Genomic DNA, 16,432 nt, shown 5'->3' with positions numbered 1-16,432 from the left:
CTTCCAGGCGGTGGTTACGGGAGCGACACGGCTGGCGACGAGATGTGCTTGAGGGGTTGGCGCATCCATGACTTCGACGGTGACGGCTGAGAGGCATCCATGGCGGTGCTACAAAGCCGGGGAAGGTGATCCGAAGCGGGCGGAGGAATATCAATGGCGGCGGAGGGAAGGGAGAGCGGGAACTGCCACACGGAAATGTCCCTCCCGCCAAATCTTGCTAGCCATAGGGGTCACCCTCGGGTTGGCTTCCCGCCCCGTGTTTCTAAAGGTCGAGGGGGAGAATTTGCCACACCCTGCAAAATTTTCTAAAGGCCGTGGTCCCATACGGTATCTATACGGGCCACTTTTTTTGCGTAAAACTGTAAACTGACGGTTATTTTTCAGTTTGACGCGATATAAGGGGTCTGCTAGAGATGCTTTAAAACCAACAGCTGGAGCTCATCGCTACTACACCTCGAGCCGAAAGAGAGGAACAGTGACTCGGCTTCCCCACCGTCCATGGTGGAACTACACACCAGGCGGCTTGTTGAATATATTTGTGCATGTATCTGTTAGGTTAATCTCCTACTGGCCCCGCCTCTAGTTTCCTTGTATAGATGAGGCTGAGGGCTGCCCTTGTACCTACATATACGTGCACCGTGCACCCGATCAATACATCAAGAGTTGCATTGCCTCTAATATGGTATCAGTTTTCCTTCCGATCCAACCCTAGCTTCCGCTCCTAGCCGCTGCCGCCGCAGCTCCTCGCTGCGCCGCCGCCATCTACTTGCACCGCCGCCACATCCTCACCCCGGTGCCACGCGCGCATCACCCCATCTCTCTCCCTCTCCCAAGCCGCCTCCCTCCGCGCCGCCGCCACCTCCTCACCTCACCGCCGCCGCATCCCCACCCACCCAATCGCCCTCTCCACGCCAGCCGCGCCGCCACTCCTCCCCTCGGTCGCCGCTGCACCCATGGCTTCTCCCCACTCCGCCGCCTCCCTCGCCTCCAATCCCTTCGAAGGTCCGGCCCCTCCAGGTGGAGGTCGTCCGCGATCTCGATATCTTCGCCCGCGTGCCTGTCGTTCTTAACTACGCCTCCTCCACCTACTATGCCTGGAAAACCTACTTCTCCCTCGTCTTCCGCGAGTACCACCTCATCGATCACGTCGATGGCTCTGTCGACTCCGGCCTCATGTTCGCGGACGACGACTCGCTGACCATTGACGCCACCATCACTCGCTGGCTGTACCAAACCATCTCAAGGACATCTTCCACACCATTGTTTGCGACACCGATGACGCGCAGACGGTGTGGGCAAAGCTGAACGGGCTCTTCCTCGACAACGCCCTCCAGCGCCGCATGTTCCTTCAGTAGGAATTTTTTGGCTGCCATCAGCTTGGACTCGTCCATCGATGATTATTGCATGCGCCTTAAGAAACTTGCTGACGAACTTCGCGACCTCGGGGAGCGGGTCTCTGACGACCTCCTCCTCAGCACGCTCACCGCCGATCTGAACGAGGAGTTCGAAAACGCGGCCTCCAACCTCATGTTCCTCCCAGACCCGACCTTTCCTCGGCTCATGGCCTATCTTCGGTTGGAGGAGAGGAGGATGAAGATGGTGAAGTCCCGGGCCTCGCACACGGCTCTCGTGGCGGGCACTTCCCGCTCCGCTCCTCCCACGGCGCCGCAGCCGACGCCGACGCCGGTGTCGTACTTCCAGGCGCCCCCGGCACCCGTCTACCAGCCGCCGCCCCCTGCCCCTGATCGTCGCCGTGGGGGGCGCTGCGGCAAGAAGCAGCAGCAACAGCACGGCGCGCGGGGGGGGGGGGGGGGGGGGGGGCGCCAGCCGCAGCAGCAGCAGCGTCGTTGGCGGGCGTCCTCGGGAAGCTCTTGCGGTTGCGATCGAAGGAGGTGGTGGCGCGGTGCTCGCAGTACCTTTTTTGGCCGCCTTCTTGCGTTTCACCCCCACCTTGCGCATCTTCACCGGCACGGTCGGGACGGCCTAGACCGGATTGAAATCTCGCCACATGACGAGAAGCCACAACCTCACTGCCCTGGGGGGTGGCTGTAGGAATCTAAGCCAGAGCTCCATCAACTACGTCTAGACAAACGAATTTGAGGAGGATCGGAGCCCGGAAGACAAACTCGAAGAAGTGCTGCCATCCACCCGAGCGTCGCACCTGAAAGGACTAAAAAACTCTATACTAAACTACTAAGAGGAGCGAAGGCCTTGGGATTCTCCTTCCCACCAGCGGCCGCCATAGCGACAGGCGAAGGGGATGCGAATCAATGGGCTCGCCCGTGGAGTCTCGAGGGGTGAGTTTGCCTTAACCACTTAGGGTTAGGGGAGAAAAACAAGAGGTAGTAACAACTATCCGGGTTTAGGAATAGAACATGATATTGAGCATCCCATGGTCATCCCCATGGACCTACCATCATCACTCCAAGCACCAAGTGGACCGATGGCAAGAGAACACACGAGTGCTATCGAGACTGAGGTGACATTCTCCTTACTGAACTTCCATTGGAACCACGTGAGACATGGCTAATACCTCAACCGGGAATGCTATGTGTGCTTAGGTATCAAGAAAGCAGCCTCGGAGACACTCGAGAAGAAGACCAAGTCATGATGGATACGAACGAAGGAACACGACGAGAGGAGTCGCCAAAATGGTACAACGAAAGAACATCCGACCCCTGCCCGAATATCCGACGCCCTCAAGATGGAGATGATAGCCGCAGAACAACGAAGGACGAGGCTATAGTGGCCGAACATCCGACCATGGCCCGGACATCCGGCACCAGCCGGACTTTGGTCCCTCCCTGGAAATCCGGCTCGAGGGCACCCATACGTGTCAAATCCTGGCCTCCTCTAGGCCAGACATCCTACCAAGGTCCAGACAATCGGCCAAGGCCGAGATATCCGGCGCCTCCTGAATGGCCGACATCCAGCGCCTGAGCGTGCAGAACCGGGCCAAGGCCCATGTAACCCCCTCCACCTATCTTATTTAGTCCAAGACTATAAATAGACCATCTCCTACCTCTAGCTAGGGCTAGCAAAGTATATGAGATCATTTTGAGAGAGCTTTGCTCCTTGTACCTCCATCTTGAGGACTAAGACCTCCTAAGGAAGAAGGGTCCTCATCGTTGGATCATCAAGACCTCCTAAGGGAGAAGGATCTCTCTAGATCATCAAGACCTTATCTCCTTTGGATTTGAGAAGAACCTTTACCTTTGTGCTATTTTCCCTTGATTGTTCATGTTATACTTGTGAATCTCATGTGTGCTATTCTAGTGGATGTGTGATTTGGGTTTGTTTGAGTGTTTCCCCTCTTGAGTTCTTGTTGTTCTTTCCCTTTCCCCTCCAAGTGTGAACAAGATCACCACCTAGGGTTTCATCCTACAACATCTTGGATCAGAGCATAGGTTGATTCACATCTTGGAGCCTCACCCCCACTTTCTAGCCTAATTTTGTTTGTTTTATCCAATTTCAAAAATCCCCACAAAAATAGCCATACCAATTTTTCTTCTTCTGATTTGTTGGTTTTGATGATGTTTTGTTGAATTTGATCCATGGATTTGAAGTTTTGCATGTGGATCTAGCCTCCTCACACCTTCCCCACCATTTCCATCCACGAAATCCACCCAATTTTCACCAAAATTTTCTTCTCCATCTTCAAAACCATGAGATCTAATCTTCCACGGAATCCAGCCGCCGGACATCCCGCCCACCGCCCAAACATTCGGCTCGACATAGCCACAACCTCCACTTCGCCCAATTTTTCACCATTTTGACCCCCTTTGCACACATTACTTTTGCAATGCCACCACCAAACTTCCACAACACCACCAAAATTCCGCAATACCACCAACCTCCCAGTCCACGTTACAACCTGTTTCGCCCTAATTGCCATTTGAGAATTTGAGTTCGTAGTTTCTCGTTTCCTAAGGTGTTTTGGCTAATTAGAAATGGTTCAACATTGACATCACGGCCACTCAACTTCACCATAGGCTCGACATCGACAACTACCACTTCACCATTGACACCCTGGCCATAAGCAAGGACGGTAAATTTGATAACATATTAGTCTACTCCCTTGCCATTGCATGTTAACCTCGTGATAGGGGCGAGGGTGTCTCGATCTTTCGATGAGATGATAACTATCAATTTGGTGGAGACGACTTTGACGATCTAACTACAAACGTGCACGATGTTGCGCCTTAGCAATCGCTAAACCAACTTCGAGAGGTTATTGACCACGTCGGAGCAAACCTGACCACAAAGGTCTATTCCTGCAAGCAATCGAAGAACAAGCAAGAATATGATAAAGCAATCTGAATATTGCGAATATATATGAAGTGTTGATAAAAATGGGGTTCTAAAAGCGGTTTTGGTCTGGTCGTTGGACACAAACGAATTTATAGCAATGGCTAACTTTTAACTAATTAAAACCCAAGTGTAAAAGATGCCTTAAGGGCTGTATTTATAGGGGAAAAGAGAGGGGATTCTGTCCACCCTTGGCAAGGTGGGACTAAAACACCTCCCGAGTCATTTCCCCTATAATACAAACTCTAAAAATAGCCTATGAAGTAGTATTTCGAAATTACATGGGCCTGGCCCACAAATAAGGTGGCGCAACACCTATAATAAACTATGGACGAAATTTATGAAATACCATCTTGTATATTTCATCTATCTTCTTGTATGTCATCATGGTGGCTTCAAAGTACGGAAATATCCTCCGGAAACATAGTTCTTGTTCCCTTCACGCGCACCTTCATCACAAAGCTTGATCATGCTCTAGTGTTCATTCTTCTTGTCCATGCTCGACGCTTCAATTGTAAGCAACACAAATGCATCTAAGTTAGGCAGGATCACATTCTTATGGACATTAGAAACATGACCAAGGAACGAAAGTACCTGATAATTCAACTGGCGTGCGCGAGGTCTAGTAGTTGACCCAATAGGTATAACAACAGGGGCTGGTGTAACTATGGTAGCCATGACCTCATCATCCTCCCCTTCTTGAAAACAAAGTCATCCTCGGCGTTGCATAAACTGAAATGTGGTTAAGAAAAGAAACAAGGTGTACACATTGTATATGTATATGTCATCCATTTTTATTGATCTCAGTTGTGGCACATGTGACGCATTTATACAAGAGTACTCTTTAAATGTCGTGAAATATAAAGCCAAATTTCTATCCCAGGAAGTCAAAGGCATGACAATATTGCAACTCCGTTTCCACATATAAGTGAAGCTCTTAATCATAACAAAAGATTGGCAATGCTCATCATTAAACCATCCCAACCTTGAGGAACCATCACCAATATTAGAGTCATATCAAAATGATTAAACATTGGCACAAATATTTTTAAATGTATTTGATCCAAATTTGATTTATTCCCTGATTCACATGGTTCTTTCACATCAATAGTTAATTCAATGGGTTCACTCAAAATTGTTTGATCACATGACAAAGTCAAATTATCAACATAGTCCTATAAAATAGTTGGTGTGATCAAAGTAGTAGGTAGCTCATCGTGCGGTGCATTTAAATTGACAAGGCATTCATCATACTTGGAGGTGGAAGATCAATACCTTTGTCATTAGCTCTTATGATCAACTCAGATGATGTAGGCACTCTTGGAGGTGATGTGTCACATGGTGGAGGTGATGTTGTCCTCACAACAACGAATGTGGTTGTCATAGTACGCCTAGTAGTTGAAGGAACAACTGCATCATCTCTTGGAATGTGTACCTTGCGCTTATTCTCCTTGTGGACAACATGTCATATTATTTCCTGTTTTACTTTGCAAGCAAGACGAAACAAACGATCCATAGGATAACACTCTTCATGAATTAGTATCGCCTGAATACACAGTTTAATCCTCCCCAAAATCTATCCATAAAATCATTTTTAGTTTCCTCTAAAAAGGAGTGCAACAAGGTAGTTTGTAAATCATCATAATATTTTGTTACAGTGTCACTACTTTCTTTTAAATGTTGTAGCTTTTTAATCATGCCACGAGTATAATAAACATTGACGAATCTATCTCTCATGACAAGTTTTAAATCATCCCAAGTAGTAGGTACATAATCAGGGTATAGCCAACAATGTTCACTCCACCAAACAGTAGCAAAACCAGTGAATGTACCAACCGCGGCCTTAACTTTTTGATGTTCAGAAAAATTATGGGAAGCAAATATAGCATTTATTTCGAACTCCCATTCAATATATAAATCAGGCTTAAACCGACCATTAAAAGGTGGCATGGAAACAAGAACCTGCTTGTGCGCATTATGATGTCTTTGTCCCTCTTGTGATGGTGGTTGTATTTTCTGAGGTGATGGTACGTCTCCCACGATCAGTGAAGCCCAAAGACTCTGGAGCCTGACATGATTAGTAGAAAGAAGAAACAAAATCCAAGAATAATGTTCTTATGAACTACTGGGATGTGGTGGTAAAACGCTCACAATAGAGCAAAAATCAAAGTCTTGCAAGTTCTTACCATGCAACAGGTGGTGATCGGCAACCGACGGTGTCAAATAACTCCAAAGATTGGGTAAAGAGATTGCCAGGTGAACCGTGAACGTATGTATGCACGATGTAGAAATATGTGGAGCTGGGTTGGCTTTATATATGTGGAGAAAAATGCTACAACCATGTTAATTAATGCAAGCTGAAAATTCGCTCAAAGTGGTCGAGTGATGATCCTAGGCTAGACCTTATTAGAGATGCGAGCCTAAGACACAAGTGAAATTCACGTGTGGTGACAACAAGTACTAAAGTAAAAAACAAGCAAAAAAATAGCAACTGGCACTAGGCACTATGTCAATAGGTTAGTCCTAAAAAATGATATAAAGTTGCTATAAAATGATGGTAAAACATCCAAGAATGATAATGCAATAACATGGAACAATCAAACATTATAGATACATTGGAGACGTATCAAAAATCAATACCAAACAGAGACCAATTAGAACAAAACTTTTTGATGATTTTTCTTGGACCACAAGACACCCTGGAAGCTTTGGGAGGAGGCCAAAAGAGCCATGAGGTGGCCACAAGCTCAGGGGGCGCCCGAGGGGGGGGGGGTGCTCGCCAAGATTGTGGCCCCCATGGCACCTCCAACCCTAATATTTCTTCTGTAAATATCTAAATATTCCCCTTAGACCAGAGGGCACACCAAAAATACTTTTCCGTCGCCGCAAGTTTGTGTCTTCGTGAGATTCTATCTGGGGACCTTTTTCGGTACTCTACCAAAGGGGGATTCGATCACGGAGGGCTTCTACATCAACCTTGCCACCCTTCCTATGATGTGAGTAGTTTACAGCAGACCTACGGGTCCATATCTAGTAGCTAGATGGCTTCTTCTCTCTCTTTGATCTTCAATACAATGTTCTCGTCGATGTTCTTTGAGATCTATTCGATGTAATCTTCTTTTGCGGTGTGCTTGTTGAGATCCGATGAATTGTGGGTTTATGATCAGATTATCTATGAATATTATTTGAGTCTTCTCTGAACTCTTTTATGCATGGTTTATATAGCTTCGTATTTCTCTCTGATCTATTGATTTGGTTTGGCCAACTAGATTGATTTTTCTTGCAATGGGAGAGGTGCTTTGTAATGGATTCAATCTTGCGTTGCTCAATTCCAATGACAGAAGGGGACATGACACGTATTTGTATTGTTGACATTAAGGATAAAAAGATGGGGTTTGTTCATATTGATTGGATATATCCCTCTACATCATGTCATCTTGCTTAAGGCATTACTCCGTTTTTGTTAACTTAATACACTAGATGCATCACTACTGCAGGATGGTCCAAATGCGACGGTACAATCAGAGACCCTTTGACCAAACTGTGTGCGATGCATTAACCGCAAACGGTGGTGTAAGAAAACCATAAAAAATGATACAAAACATTTGCGATGGTAGAGAAATCAAACACGTTTCAGATTATAGCTGCGTGTGCGATACGTGGCACACAGTTCACTCACATGAACTGTTTGCGATGAGCATAACAATAGAAACGGTCAACCAGATGAAGGTGTGTGCGATATACGACATACAATTCACTCGGAGGAACTGTTTGTGATTAGATAACACAACAAAAATGGTCACCCAGATCAAAGATGTGTGCGATGTACGACATATAGTTCACTCAGATGAACTGTTTGCATTGAGCCAAGAGAACAGAAACGGTTCAACTTAACAAGATGTGTCTGGTACACGGCAAACATGTGTGTAATCAAAAATGTGTGCGAAGACCGATAATAACACAAACGATTGCTGCTAATAATACGTGTTTGTTGTGGGCAAACGCGTCCTGGTATATAATTGTTAGCGACTGATGAATTCATCACCGACGGTTTCCCTATTATGTTCCGTGTGCGATGTGATTGCATACACAACAACAACATATATACTACTAAGGACATGATTGCACAACCAAATTAAACATCCAATTACATAGCCTTGGGCGAGGAATGTCCTCGCACGCGTCGTGCTATAGCTCGTTGTTCCTTCTATGCTAAGTTTCCATTAATTGATGGCGTTTCATGAGCACGCCACCATTTCCCGCCATTTCCTCATCGGTTTCCCGCCGCCACCCAATGATATTGCACATAAACCTATAGGCGGCGTGTGACGCACCGAGGCAACAAGCGCAGCCTATAGCACATCCACCTTTTCCAAGCATGCCAACCCATCGAAGCGCCGCCTCTGCCATCAACCTCCTCGACGAGAAAGACAAGAAGGCGCCATGGCCTGTCGAGGCTGAGGCGCTCCCCGACAATGGGATGGACGGTGTTGTGCTGCGCGTCATCTCCAGGGTTGAGCATACCCTTAGTGCACGAAGCTTTAGCGTCGCGGATCGAGATAGGCATGTCAGCATCGAGAGGCCGCAGCTCGCTGCACAACATGATCGATGGCGCACCGCAGAGCAAGCTAGGTGTGTCCGCACTGATAGGCTGCGGCTCACCACACAGCGAGACCGTTGGAGCGTAGCAGAGCGAGAGGCGTGGCGCGCCACACAGCAAGAGCAGATCCATCGATGCTTGCCTGCTGTTGACAGGTGTCATAGCCCTAGCTCAGCCCCTGTAGTCTTTGCTTGATCTTCATGTCATCATGTTTAAATTCATATGAAACTTGAATTGAGGAAAGTGGAAGCCTCAAAATTTTAAATAAAGGGCAAGAAACCTGAAAATGCATTCAGTGAAGTCAAAATGCCCTAAAAATAGTTTTGGTAATTTTGGAAAGAGCTATACATCAATCCAAAATTCTGGAACAATTTTATGGAATATTTTGGGACATTGAATTTAAATCATATTGTATTTGAATTTGGATCTATATTATTAATATATAGAATATATATTCAAATAACTTTGAAATATTTTATGTGCATCGGGAACAATCGAGTTAGAAACATAAAAATATTCAAAGGTTTATTGGCACTGTTTGGATTTTGTTTTGAATTTGAAAACAGTGGCAAAAGACAGAAAAAACAAAACAGAAAGAAAAATAGAAAAGGACAGATAGAGAGAAGCCCAACCACTTACCTGGCCGGCCCAGCTGGCTGGCCCAGCCCACTAGTAGCTTGCAGTCATCTTCAACCCTCGCCGACCGAAGCAGTTGTGTGCTGGACGCGCGCGCGTCGACGCTACCTCCTGCTTCACGCTGTCCCGTGCGCCCCCATCCCTCTCCCCTCGCTAGGGAGATGCCCAGAGCTCTCTCTCCCTCTCCCCTCTCTCCTCTAGACGCCTCCCTCTCCCTAGTGCCCGTCCCCCAGAGAACTGAGAGCCCCGCCTCGCCGCCGTTCGCTGCCAGCGTGCTCCCCATCGTCCACTCGCCCAACTACCATGTCCCACGACTCCACCAAGCTCCTCCGAGTCGCCTCATCAGCGGACATGAACAGGGAAGTGCTGCAATGCCGGGTTCGCCATCATCTCCCACCTTCAGCCGCCAGATGCCGCCGTTGATTTCGTCGCTGTGAGGGACTCCCCGGCCTCGCCGTCGCCTCTGACAGCCCCGACGTGAGCTCCTCTGTCTATCCCCTGCCCCTCACTCTAGCGCGCCCCCTAGCCAGCGTTGCCACCATGTCCGAGCGCTCGCCGGCCCCACCGCATAGCCGTCGTTGCTGCAGCCTCCGCCTGACCGAACCGCGCACGCAGACGAGCTCCTGGAACTCCTAGGAGGTCTACGAGACCCTTAGTTAGCTTCGAGGACCACTGCAACCCCGCGCTCGCACTAGTCGAACCACGACCGCCGCTAAAGCTCGTCGCCGGCATGGATTCCGGCCACCTCGAGATCTCCTGCCCTGTCCGTAAGATGCGCGAGAGCATGAGCTCCTCCCCGGTGCCTCCCGGGCGCCAAACCGTCGCAGGACGGCGGTTCCCGAAGCCCTCCGCCCTGGCCTTTGGTCACCGGCGGCTAACCGCCGGTGGGTTTAACCCAAACCCACCGGGTTTGACCTCCTCTATGCCAATTGCACGTGGGCCCCGCCCCAGTTTAATTTTAGGTTAGGCAAAATATTAGTGCTAATTACCCTATTAAGCAGTTGAGACACTGACCTGTGGGGCCAACCCCCTTACTAATTAGTTTAGCTTAATTTTAATTTAGATTAGCCATTGAGTCACTGACCATTGGGACCCACTGGTCAGGTTTGACCTGGTCAGCCTTAGTTGACTCGCTGATGTCATGCTTGCACAATGCTGACGCAGTTAATAATTTTCTGGATTAAAGATAATCCAAGAAATTCCAGAAAATGCCCAAAACTTCTAAAAATCATAGAAAATTATCTATAACTCCAAATAAGATAAATTATATATGAAAAATGATCAGAAAAATCCAATCTATCCATCTGTATTGTTTTCATGCATGTTTGAGCAAGTTAACCTTACTGTTTAGGATGAAACATGATTAGGACAAATTTGATAATAGATTTGGAGTTGGAATTTGATCTAGCTTTGAATTCCACTTCAACCAAAATGACTTCCTGTTGCATTAGTCCAAATCACAACATATTGCCATGTAATGATCATGCATCATATTGTGGCATTGCATTGATTGTGTTCTTTCTCAGTTGCCGGTGTTTGTCCCCTGTCGGTAGACGTGTATCGACGACGAGAACGATGACACCGATGAATTGTGTTCCTCTTCAGAAGTGTCAGGCAAGCAAAACCCCCTTGTTCATTCCGATACAATCCCACTCTCTCGCTCCTACTCTCTTTTACTGCATTAGGACAACAACGAGTCAACTGTTATATGCTGCGGTAGTTGAACCCCTTTCCTCTGCATGACCTGTCATTGCAACAGTAAATAGATGAAACCCACTAGCATGAGTAGGAATTGTTTGAGCCCTGATGTGCCTACTCATTCATGCTTGTTGTTGTGCCTGCTACTGCTTAGAGTTGAGTCAGGTCTGATTCATCGGGAATGAATTGGAACGTGGTGAACATGTCCTACCGTTGAGAGCTAAGTGTGTGAACACGATTTGGTAAAGGTAGCGGTGAGAGGCCATGTAGGAGTACATGGTGGGTTGTCTCATTGCAGCCATTCTCAAGAAATGAGTTTTGTGTTTGTGATCCATGAACAGTTACTACCACACATTGGATTCTGGTAACTCGGCCCCTCTCGGCTTATTAATCAACTCGATCTCTGTCCAGGAGTTGCAACTAGTTTCTGGTGTTTGTAGGTAGTGTTAGTAGTCTACCAAGTGGCACCCGGTACAGGTGGGCTTGGGACAGACTAGGCGCAGTGGCACGGTGTACCAAGTGGCACCCAGATGGTGGGCTTGGGAACCATGCACACATCGTTTGGGGCCGTGAGCGACACCTCGACCGGATCTCCTTGCGGATGGAACCCGAATAGGCGATAAACCTGGACGAGAGACTTGTGTGGTTAGTCAGGTCGTGGCCGACTCCCTCGCCAGGCTTCTGCTTGAAGGTTGCCGAGGTACACGACGTGTACATGGCGGTAAGTGGTGAGAGTGTGTGTGAAGAAGTACACCCCTGCAGGGTTATCATTATCTATTCGAATAGCCGGATTTCTCGGATATGAAAACTTGGACCCCTTGCATCGTTCATAGACAAGTGAAAGTGGATACTCTAAAATGCGCAAGATAAGCGTGAGTGCTATGGATGGCGTTCTCGTAGGGAGATGGGAGTGGATCCATAGTGGTGTATTGATATGGTGAATATGTGGACTCGTGTGCTTAACCTCATAGAGTTATTTGCAGTAGTAGTTCAGGTTAGCCACTGAGTCAAAACTGGCTTGCTGCAGTTAAACTCCACCACCCCCTTTGTTGCTACCAATGCATCTGTAGTTAGTTCTGATGTAAGTCTTGCTGGGTACATTTGTACTCACGTTTTCTTAATTTATGTTTTGAGAGAGACTTCATTCTCGCTAGTAGTTCCACGTGGACTTCGACGTTTAGCTTGATACCTCAGCTATGATCTTGTGCCCTCGGCAGGATTTGGTAGATAGTCACGCTTCTCAGACTTTTTCATTTGTAGAAGTCTGTACTCAGACATGTTAAGCTTCCGCATGTGCTTTGACTTGTATGCTCTGAATGTTAGGTCATGAGACCCATGTTTGTATTTGTGACGCCCCGAGACCGATGCGCCAGGTGTCTTCCAGTTATTCGCCGTCGTTGCCATGTCATTCACTTGCGTGTTACATCTTGCCATGTCATCATCCGCATTGCATCATCATGTTTTCAAAACTTGCATCCGTCCGGGTTTCCCCAATTCTTTCCGTTGTCCGTTCTGAGCCCGTCCACACTTGCACACGCCCGCGGCACCTCCGAATATTATTTTGTAAGTGGCCGAAATTTTTCTCGGAACGGGTTGAAAGTTGGCGTGCGGTGTTGTTATGTTGTCAGTAGGCCGCCTGTGAAGTTTCATCGCATTCGGAGTTCATTTGACGCCCCAACGAATACCTATAGCGACAATATAGTCGGTCAAACGTCGGACATTTTCGGTCTCCAAAACTGTTGCCGGGCTTTCCCTCTCTTTCCCTCTCATCTCAGCCCAACCTCCTCTTCACAGCCCACAAGGCCAAACCTACCCCCCCTCTTTGCACAGTGCATCGACCCCTCGCGCGTGTCCCAAACTTCCCCGAACCCGACCCGCTCTGTCGTTACCGTTGGATCCGGATCATCCCCAAACATCTACAAAACGCCTCCGTTTTCTTAATTGGGCTCCCTAACCTATTTATCCGGGACCGTACGATTAAGATCGGAGGGACTAGATCACCCCTAACCTAATCCACCAGCGTATATAATGGGGCAACCCTAAAAACTAGGAGAGATGTCCCATCCTTCCTCCTTGCCGCTGCCACACTCAAATCACATCGGTATCCTCCCCGATCCCCTTCTCCTCGGTCTCCTCCTCCATCCAATCGAACCAACCACTGCTCCAGCTCGTTGTCAACACCGGACGAACCCGCAGCCAGCCAGAGCCCAATCCCGATTGGATCGAGGCCCTTCCTCCTCCCTCGCGCCCATGCCCTTTCTCTTCCTTTCTTCTTCTTCCCGTGCCTCACATCTCTTTGTTACCTCTCGACCTCCACGCACCCGCAACCTCCTCTGCCTCGCCCTTGCGAGCACGACCACCGGGGCGCCACATCACCGGTCCTCTCGCGCGCCCGTTGCTCAAGCTCCTCGGTTGACCCGCGCGAACCCAGGCACCCTCCTCCAGTTCGTCGTCGGGGGACGCCAGCGCCGAGTCCTGCTCCCCTCGCCTCCGCCCGGGTTCCCTCTCCACCAAGTCCTGCACCGCCCGCCGGAGTCGCCTCGGTCGCCGCCTCGCCTTGCGCTTGGAGCCGCGGCGCCCGCTCGTCCTCAAGGTCGCCGACGTTCGTCTCACCAAGTCCCCTCACCGAAGTTCCTTCTCCACGCCACTGCGAAGGAACGGCTACGCTGCTGCCACCGTGATCTGCCTCGTCGAATGGAACGAAAAGACCCTGCATGCGCCCCTACCATGTCGCCTTGGCCTCCTCTGCTTCCCGTGTCACCGGAGTCCGTGGAGCTCTATCCGCCGCCGCGCCCTGCATCGCCTGCAAGCTGCCCCGCGTCTCGCGTCCTCTTTCTACTTCCTCTGCATCGAGCGAGGCCAGGAAACCGCGCCCGCATTGACTTCTCATCTTGAGGCTCCAGTCGGCCTCGTCCCGGTCTTCCAGGCCCAGCATCTCCAGTTTCCCTCCAAGCCCCAACGCCTGCACCAGCTGGGCCGAAGCCCATGGTAAGCTGCCCCCAGCGCTTGCCACTGTTTTGGCCCATAGCCAGTTGTGGCCCGCTTAATGTTTTTCCCCAGTCCTGCGATTTGTCTATTTATCCAGAGGTTTACCATTTTGCAGAAAAGTCCCTAAACTCCATGCATATTAAAACTCAACAACCGTGCATCTTTTGTAAAAACTTTATATATGAAAAATGCTTAGATTTCTGTCTAGTTTCATAATATGTCACTTTCATCCATGTTTGAAATGCTTCAAATGATGTTTGATTAAATTTGCTCAAATGCCATGTTAAAATGCTTTACTTCATAACTAAATAACCGTAGCTCGGTTTCTAATAAACTTTATATGTAAATGGGGTAGAAAAATGCCTAGTTTAACATGGTGCACTTTTCTTGCATGTTTAACAACTCTAAAATATGGTTTAGGGCAGAACAGTACCAAATCCATAAATTGCACATGAGGATTTTTTCGAACTTGTTGTTTGTTGTTCCGGCCTCATTTAAACTTGCCTAGATAGGTAGTTTTCTTTTGCTTCACCCCCTTGCCATGTTTAACAACATTTAATATTGTTGGGTACATAAACAAGATCAAACTAAATAAGTCATGTGGTGTTCCGTCAATATGCAACTCGTTGCATATTGAACTCCACTTAATTTGTAGTATAGTTTGTGCACTTTGCCATGCCATGCATATTTAAACCGGACATGCATCATACTTGTTTGCGCATCATGCCATGTTTATGTGATGGTTGTTTACTATGTTGTTTGCTTCTTTCCGGGTTGCTTCTCGCGTTAGCTTCGGTTTCGTTCCGGAGTTGTGAGGATCCGTTCGACTACGTCCGTTTGTCTTCTTCATGGACTCGTTTCTTCTTCCTTGCGGGATCTCAGGCAAGATGACCATACCCTCGAAATCACTTCTATCTTTGCTTGCTAGTTGCTCGCTCCTTTGCTATGCCTTTGCTGCGATACCTACCACTTGCTATATCATGCCTCCCATATTGCTAAGCCAAGCCTCTAACCCACCTTGTCCTAGCAAATCGTTGTTTGACTATGTTACCGCTTTGCTCAGCCCCTCTTATAGCGTTGTTAGTTGCAGGTGAAGATTGGAGTTTGTTCCTTGTTGGAACCTGATTATTGTTGGGATATCACAATATCTCTTATTTAATTAATGCATCTATATACTTGGTAAAGGGTGGAAGGCTCGGCCTTATGCCTGGTGTTTTGTTCCACTCTTGCCGCCCTAGTTTCCGTCATACCAGTGTTATGTTCCTTGATTTTGCGTTCCTTACATGGTTGGGTTATAATGGGAACCCCTTGACAGTTCGCCTTGAATAAAACTCCTCCAGCAAGGCCCAACCTTGGTTTTACCATTTGCCACCTAGCCTTTTTCCCTTGGGTCGGCCAGCCCGAGGGTCATCTTTATTTTAACCCCCCGGGGCAGTGCTCCTCTGAGTGTTGGTCCAAACTAGAGTCCTTTGCAGCGCCCCCTCGGGGAAACTCGAGGTTTGGTTTTAGCTGTACGGAGCGCTCATCTGGTGTGCCCTGAGAACGAGATATGTGCAGCTCCTATCGGGATTTGTCGGCACATTCGGGTGGCTTTGCTGGTCTTGTTTTACCATTGTCGAGATGTCTTGTAACCGGGATTCTGAATCTGATCGGGCCGTCCCGGGAGAAGGAATATCCTTCGTTGATCGTGAGAGCTTGTGATGGGCTAAGTTGGGACACCCCTGCAGGGTTTTGAACCTTCAAAAGCCGTGCCCACGGTTATGGGTAGATGGGGATTTGTTAATGTATGGTTGTAGAGAACTTGACACTTAATCTAATTAAAATGCATCAACCGCGTGTGTAGCCGTGATGGTCTCTTTCCGGCGGAGTCCGGGAAGTGGACACGGTGTTGGAGTTATGCTTGAACGTAAGTAGTTTCAGGATCACTTCTTGATCACTTCTAGTTCACGACCGTGCCTTGCCTTCTCTTCTCGCTCTCTTTTGCGTAAGTTAGCCACCATATATGCTATTGCTTGCTGCAGCTCCACCTCATACCTTTTACCTACCTATAAGCTTAAATAGTCTTGATCGCGAGGGTGTGAGATTGCTGAGTCCCCGTGACTCACAGATTACTTCCAAAACTAGTTTGCAGGTGCCGATGATACCGTGCAGGTGACGCAACCGAGCTCAAGGAGGAGCTCGTTGAAGATCGTGTTCATGCTG

The sequence above is a fragment of the Triticum urartu genome, chromosome 3A (assembly GCF_056163025.1).
Source record: "Triticum urartu cultivar PI428250 chromosome 3A, HENAU_Tu73, whole genome shotgun sequence".
NCBI classification, from domain to species: Eukaryota; Viridiplantae; Streptophyta; class Magnoliopsida; order Poales; family Poaceae; genus Triticum; species Triticum urartu.
The sequence above is the reverse complement of the archived record's forward strand: the minus strand, read 5'-3'. Positions refer to the sequence as shown.